This window comes from Tenebrio molitor, chromosome 4 (assembly GCF_963966145.1).
Source record: "Tenebrio molitor chromosome 4, icTenMoli1.1, whole genome shotgun sequence".
Classification (NCBI taxonomy): Eukaryota; Metazoa; Arthropoda; class Insecta; order Coleoptera; family Tenebrionidae; genus Tenebrio; species Tenebrio molitor.
This window is the reverse complement of record NC_091049.1, coordinates 6,163,056-6,170,862: the sequence shown is the minus strand read 5'-3', so window position 1 is coordinate 6,170,862 and position 7,807 is coordinate 6,163,056. Positions and strand designations below refer to the sequence as shown.

Below are 7,807 nucleotides of genomic sequence, written 5' to 3'. Positions count from 1 at the left end.
CATTTTAAAAAAAGTATTATTCAGTTGTGAAAGAATATGGATGAACTCTGGGGGGGGTCCGGACCCCCTGGACCCCCCCCTTATCTACGCCACTGGCATAGAAGATACATTTTTCTATCTCATATTCTTGGCGACAGTTTTTGCACATGGGAGGTATACAAAACACGCATTATAGTCCTTCTAGTTATATGCATAAACCATGGATCTATTAGTACTGGATACGGTGTACAGTCATCATAGTTGAACAAGACGTACCATCTATTTCTGTCGCTCTCAACGCATTATCTGGGTATTAGCACTATCCTTTAGCGAGTCCCCCGACTCTGATTGGTTAAAATTCTCAATCTATCAATTATTTATTACTCTCCTGTCATTCGTGTCATCTTTATTCTAATCTGTTTCTCTGAAGTTTGCATAGTTCGAGAGTATTTGAACCGTTAACTCTATCAAGTATTATTGTTTTAGAACTTGAACATATTAAGAATGACTAATTCGTCTAAAGCCAGGTATTTTTCACTCTAATGTGAAACACTGAATGCTGTTGGTAAAGATTTCACAAAAGGAAATCTAGGTTTGGACTACAAAGGTGAAGAGAGTTGTCTGCCTTCAACAACTACCTATATTTTTGTGAATCACTTAACTTTAATTTGTGCGTAAATTCAAACTCACAAAAGTATCCATGAAACTTACAAAAAAACACCAAAATATATATTAGTCGTAACAGATTCTTATATTTATTCATTATTAAATAATACAACTTTGTTAAGTTTACTTCTTATCTTGTTTTTGGTTGGAGCTTTCGCAGTTTTCTTACATTCGTAGTGTATTTCCCTTTGCTCGTCAACATGTTGGATCATATTTACATGTCGTTTTGCTTTTCGAGGGCTACTAAAATGCTCTACTGTTACATCTGCATTATATCTCGAATCTACTGATTAAGAAGCCGTAGTTTTATTTTCTAACAATTTTTAAAAATAGGTAAGTAAGTTATGAAAGAGAAATTAAATATTTAAGTTTTATACGCTCTATCTTTGTTGCCACTACAATGTTCTTCTGGGAAATTGAGATTAAAGGAGGCATTGGGTGTGGTAGGAAAATTCAGGTATTGTGAAGATACCTATACAAACCCTTTTACATTCATCCTAATCAGAATTCCGAAAATGTTTTGAACAAATAACCGCATCGTTTGCAACTTTGATTGTCTCTTCCACACTGATAACCATTTGTTTCTTAAGAATGTTTCTTTTGGAAAACTGAAATCATTTTTTCACCCAGGTCTTCGGTATTTGTAAAGAATCGTCTATTTTAGGTACATACCAGTGAAAAGATAAGTCTTGTCTTGAAGAACTATGAGGAGTAGAACAAATTCTGCAGGTTTTCATTATTGCAATTATTCTATTTTACGAATTCAGGAAGTTTTATGACAGTTCCGACCACAGGTTCAGACTTTTGAATTAATTTCAAACTTCAAAATTAACATTTGCAAAACATCAAAACGACATACGTATTGTAATAACAGAGAGAAACATATTTTAATACAGGTTAGAATGAAATGGGGGAAGGTACCGAAGTCTGTGATATGTTTTTTCAAAGTCGACATACGTTTATAGGGTATTGCCGTATCCAGTACTAATAAATCCATGGCATAAACATACCCGACATAACCTAATTTTTTTTAAATGTCGTGTCAACTTAAAACATCCGGTCAGTGCCAATTACGAAACAGAAAAACACCAATATTTTTCAATTGTTTCATTGCCAACAGACTCAGTCATTGTTGATCACGCTGTACATTACTGTTAGGGATTTTTTTTTTTTTTTTTGTATTGCAATGAAAGTGTTTTATTTTTTCTAATATTGAACATTCAAAGCGGACGTTTTGAATTTGTCAAAATATTTGACACTGTCACATTATAATTATTGAAAAAAATACGATCAAGTAGCGATATCATGGAGGCCACAGGCAGGGTTATAAAGAGAAAATGCTTCACTTTAGAAATAAAACAAAGTGTTCACCGGTGTTTTAAAAACATTTGGGAAGTAAATTGTCATGAACCAAGTGGGTAATTCAAAATTCCCACCAATCGGCCATCTCATTTTTTTTTTTACCAACAAACACAATGAGAAATAAAACCCGCGAAATTCAAAAAAACTGGCCAAGAGCGCGTGATCGTACTTAGTTAATTTCCCTACGTTGTGTTTTTTTTTTTTAAATACAAATTAAACATTACCAGATTCGTTCCAACAGGGTTTGTGAACCACACAGAAGAGTGCAAATAAAACAACACAATAATTAAAACCAGCTATTTATTCAAAGTTATGATTTTCGTTAACGCCGGGATTCATGAATAATAAAACGTCTCGGGAGAGGGCACCCAAGTCTCCTCAAATGTGAGAAGACTACTCATTTAGAACTCTAGGAAAATGGTGAGCTCTGGCCATTCTCCCAGACCCCCGAATGAGGCTCCGCTAAAAACCTCTCCTGAAAATACGAACAAGTCCGAAGTGACAACGTGGACGGGACAGCTAGTGAGAATTGAGCAAACTGATTTCATAAACAACACAATTCAAATTCAGAAAAAAACAGGAGGGTCATGTACCTTACAAACAAAACAGTTACTTCGGACCGTTCGAGCGAGAGCGGGCACTAGGCGAGAACTTCAGCATGTTCTTTTTTTCTTTTCCAAGTTAATTTACAAAATACGGCAGATACGCTGTAGAAGGAGTGAGTGGCTTTGGGTGGTCCGGGGGTCTGTGGTACCTATCCTTACGACTTTATCATTTCCCGCCTACCCGTGATTTAGTGCTAAGGGGAAAAATCCTAACTGCTTTACGTTAAGTCAACAAATTGAGGTACTCTAAGTTCATCGGTTGAATTGAATATGACTATTTCAGAGCAAAAACAAACGACGCTTGTCAAGTACCACAAACTTCGAGAACAGATTACCATTCCGGAAGTTCTGTGCCAAGGAACTCGGATCCAACTTACACCATGAGCGACGTTGCGGACCAGCATTCAGCAAGCCCCGCCAATCGTTATGGTTTTCGGGTCTCTCTTGGGGCACAACATGTTAAACGAGGGGCCGCGGGGTCGTGTTCAACGATTGGATGTTAGGAGCAACTAAACCCCTCAAACAGAGAGAGACCCTCGCGATAAGGAAGAATTGACATTTACAGCAACTGGAAAATGTAAACGAAACCGCGACAAAACTTTGTTGACGGAGTAATCTAAGAACACTTTCAGTTTGGGATGGAAAAGTGGTAACAACCAATAACACATACATAACAATAAAACAAAAAAACACAGTCCAGTCGACCCTAGCCTATTAGAGCCGGATCATCGACAAGGGGTCCCCCCCCCTTGGATAATATGGAGGGCGCCCCGGGACTAAACGATGAAAATACCTAAATGTAGAAGATCCCTGGATAAGGAAAAAGCCCGCGCAGATACCTGAAATATAATCCCAATTGGTTGCTACCGGGATGGAAAGTGGAAACTTTCAAATTTTGATTAAAAATGTTAAGCAATAAAGAAATACTTGTTACACCAAAAGCGTCACTCGGAATAATTAGAAAGGGGATCAAAGTGAGGGAGTGCGCTGATAAAAAGTGAAAGCCACAGACCCACGCTAAAACTTGGAGCCATTTTCTTTTAGGAAAATTAGTGAATTGTAAAAACCTGCTTTGACAACAAAGGGAAAACGTGATCCGTCAATTTTATAAATTTAGCAAAACTAGAACCAGGCTGCCTTACGCTCCTTCGCAAGCTTATAATGTTAAAAACATAATACATGGGGATGGTCGAGATAAATGTGGATTTTGTAAAACATGGTGGAAACCCACGTGCGACCCATTTGTGTCTTATTATTGTTGAACTACATTTCGCGCGAAGCAGAATTAATTTTAGTACCCCAAACACATACCTAGTTCAAAACAGAAGTTGGACAGCAACATTTAGCACAGTTCAATGAAAAAAACAACTAAAATCGCACAATTAGCACATAGAAAGATACACGGTACTTCTGTACTACTCTGCGGTCAAGAAAAAGTGCCCTCCAAAAAAAAAAACATGGCCGTTCATCCCCTGTCGATCCTGTCGACTTTCACCCACGCCCCCAAGCGGTCGCCGACGGTACCGAACGCCGGTAATTCTATAGCTTTCATTGGCGGTTAGTTTTGAATTCAAAAGCGGTTATCTCAAAATGGTCCAAATTTGGGGAAGATGCCAGTTTACCGAATGGTTGAGGAAATTTTTGCCGTAAGTTGATAAATCCACTTTTAATTTAAATTGATCTATTTAAAATGTTAGCTTCAGTCTCCTACAGATATCTGAAGGAAAAATACGGAGTAATTTCTGGATCGGGGGCACAGGCACAGAATGGAAACGACGCACGATGGAACAGTGAAGAAATATTTGCGCCGTTGTGCGCTTTTTTTAATTACAAGACCGCCGGTCTTCAGGCTTGACTTGAGAGGGTCTGCTCCTGAGCACTATTCATTTTGAATGTATCATGCTTTCACTCTGTGTCAGTGGCGGCTCCTCCGAGGAGGCAACGGAGGCAGTGCCTCCCCAAATAAAATTAAATAAAAAGAAAAAAAAATATAGTACTTAATTAAATATTATATTAAATCATATTATTTATGAAGATATTTGCTTATAAATGATAATTATTCTCTTAAAAATGTGTTACAAGAAGATTTTAGCGGTTAGCATTTGTTGCTTTTGTCGGCCGGAGGCAGAGTTTAATTTGGCGCAGCATTGTTCGCCGCTAAGCGGACGAAAATGCATGGAAATGCGCCTAACTAGCATCGAGGCTCTCGGAATAAATCGTTTTGTGCCCGAGAAATGACTTCGGCCGGTGGCTTGCCTTGTTTACAGACGTCACGATTCATGTACATATGACCATCGCGGGAACGAACGCTGTTGGGTCTCGAACTGTGGCCGAGCTCTAACGAGTCTTGACTCTTGACCACGCACCGGTGGTCGTTTACAAGTGTAGATTGTAGGTGCTCGTTTGTTTTTGTTTTGGATTTGGAATGGTGTTATTGGTCCCTGGTCAAAAGTCCGTGTTTTAGAGGTATTTTCATATTTGGTGGCGGAAACAAAAGACTGAGAAATGTCACAAAATTGTATTGTCAGTGTCAAATTTCTCATACACGCCGTAAAAAGGAATGTCGCTAAATAGTCGCTAAATAGACTGAAAAAATAAATTCTAAGGAAACCAATTTTTGTCAGTGGTTCTAAAGAAAAAGTTATTCTCATATAATCAAACGTATTACAAATTATTTCTCTAGTTCGACGATGAATAACTTTCTTATTGCCAATTTGCTGCATTTCTGTCGAAATCACGAACGTCTTTGAGAAATTTGACAGTGACAATACAAATTTGTGACATTTCTCAGTCTTTTGATTCCGCCATCAAACATGAAAATATCTCTATTTATTTTTATATTGTTTAATAAAATGAAGAAAGATATGGAAATTAAAGAAATTGCGAAGATGTTATTGATTAATTGTTAAATCATCCATTTAATTCATTGTCTTACGACAAATTGTAAAAAGTCAAGATCAGCCACAATCAAATTTAACCGGCCTTATATGCCTAAGTGGAAAACAGAAACGGTAATTTAACACTACGTGGTTACGTGGTATCAGAAATGCACACGACTAGTCGGAAGTGTGAACAAAAATTTGTTGTTTTGTTGGCCTTGCATGCTATTTGCTGTTGAAACAGAAAACACGGTTTAGTCGCGTTTAAGATTTAATGATCTTAAAAATATTGCCCTTTGTATCGAACGACACCAAAAATCAAAATACAACAAATATTATGTACAGTCGCGAGCAATAAATTTTGGTCGTCAAGGTCATTCTTTGATGCAATTGAAAATGCTCAATTGTAAACAGTCGTAAATGTCATAACCTATCATCCTGTTGTATGATATTAATTGTCATTTTGTTCTCATTTTTTTGACATGGGCATAATCAGGCAGGGAAATTTTTTAAATTTGTGATAATCTAACCAAATTTTGAAATGACATAGACGACCAAAATTTATTGCTAGCGACAGTAGGTTCATATCTTCTACAAAAAAGAAGATTGAATATTTTTACCTGATATTTTTACTTAACAACGTACTGGTAAGCATTTTGGGGCACCCGGTATAGTATATTTAAAAAAATTATTATTATGGTGTATTTATTATTACTATGTTTGTTCAAGTTTGCCTCCTCAACAATAAAACCCACGAGCCGCCACTGCTCTGTGTCCTGCTCTGAAATCTTTTCGTTAAAATCTGTTTATGTTTATTAAGGTACACCTACTTGTTGGTTTCAATGCCGGTATTTAATATTAACCTGTAGAATACCATATTTTAAGTAAAATATTCAAAACTAGTTTACTTTGCTTGATTGCGGGACTCGATTAGAGATTTGTAAAAAATGACAATAATCGTACATTATAACCTTCAAAATATACATACCTAACCTGAATTATTATCTGACATTGCGTTTACAGTAGAAAAAAGTTGTATCCTATTACACCACAAAAGTTACTAAAATCACTAGATTTAGTTGTGTATATTGAAAATGGATGGAGTTTAGCTAAACAACGAATGAAAAAAGTTGGTATAGTTTGTCCAGCGAGAGATTGGTTGACATAAAAATCACTAAATTCTACGCAGAGAAAGTAGTACCTAGAGCGCGTAAAATTTGAAATATATCCTTCAAGCAAATATTAAGAAAAATTAAAAAAAAATCATAACAACGTCATCATGGTAGTTTACTGTACCAAATCTGCGTAAAAGAACTTCTTTTTTTGTTACACTTTTTACTGAATTCTTTTTCGATAAAATGTTGATCTTATCTCAATTTGTGTGTACTGTACGGTTGTACCGTATTGTTTTTGCCAAATATGGAAAGAAGATTGCATTTAAGTGAATTTGAAGTGAATAGGGCTATTGGAATGCTTGAAGACGGTCCCGCCAAGCAGAAGTAGCCCAAAATTTTGGGGTTAGCCAGAGTATTGTAAGTAAACTGTTGAATCGGTTTGCTGAGACAAATTCTGGTAGATAACGGCCCAGAAGTGAAAGACTGCGAAGTACAACAGCTCCACACGATCGTTATCTGCTTCTAACAAGAGAAGGCATCCTTTCTATCGAGCGTTACAAGTATGAAATGCCTTGCGACATGCTGGTGGACCAACAATTCACGTTCAAACAGTAAGAAATCGATCAAAAGGATTTGGTTTAGACAATTTTTGTCCATACATAGCACCTCTATTAACACTAGCTGATCATGCAGCGTGTTTAGAGTGGACAAGAAAACATAAAAATTGGGTAGTGGAATGGGACTTTGTTCTGGTTGGAGATTAATCACGATTTGGTCTTCATAGCGATAGTGGTCCTGTACGAGGTTCAGTGACGGCTCGTTAGGGGCGGCAGAGTCGGCCGGGCCGTACCACACAAAATTACGAATTTTATTTTCATATTTTCTGATAAAAAAAATGTTTACGTTATTTTTCTTCAAACCCAAATAACAACTTAAATTACAATTTACATGTCTGTCTCGTACCTAATTACATTGTACTGTGTACGGTATCTTCTGTAAATATGTACACATATTGACATATTAGTATAAATACCTAAACGCATCCAGGATAGTTTTGAAAAAAAATGTGTGTGTAAATAAAACTCCGCTTAATAAACGCAAAATTCTTCTGGACATAAATTATGATGTCTGTTCGCCTTCATCGTTTTTTTTTAATTGCCTCAGTAAAGATCAATTTAAATTAGGTGTTGAAGTTAAAGTT

At 36.6% G+C, this 7,807-nt stretch overlaps 1 long non-coding RNA gene across 1 annotated transcript; it reads right to left on the bottom strand.

The window, feature by feature from the left end:
- Positions 1-711: 711 nt before the first annotated feature.
- LOC138128955 (uncharacterized) lies at positions 712-2,040 on the bottom strand. Its single transcript, XR_011158969.1, has 2 exons — positions 1,318-2,040; positions 712-1,253 (listed from the first exon to the last, which is right to left on the bottom strand). It is a non-coding gene; the product is annotated as an uncharacterized lncRNA (long non-coding RNA).
- Positions 2,041-7,807: the final 5,767 nt, after the last annotated feature.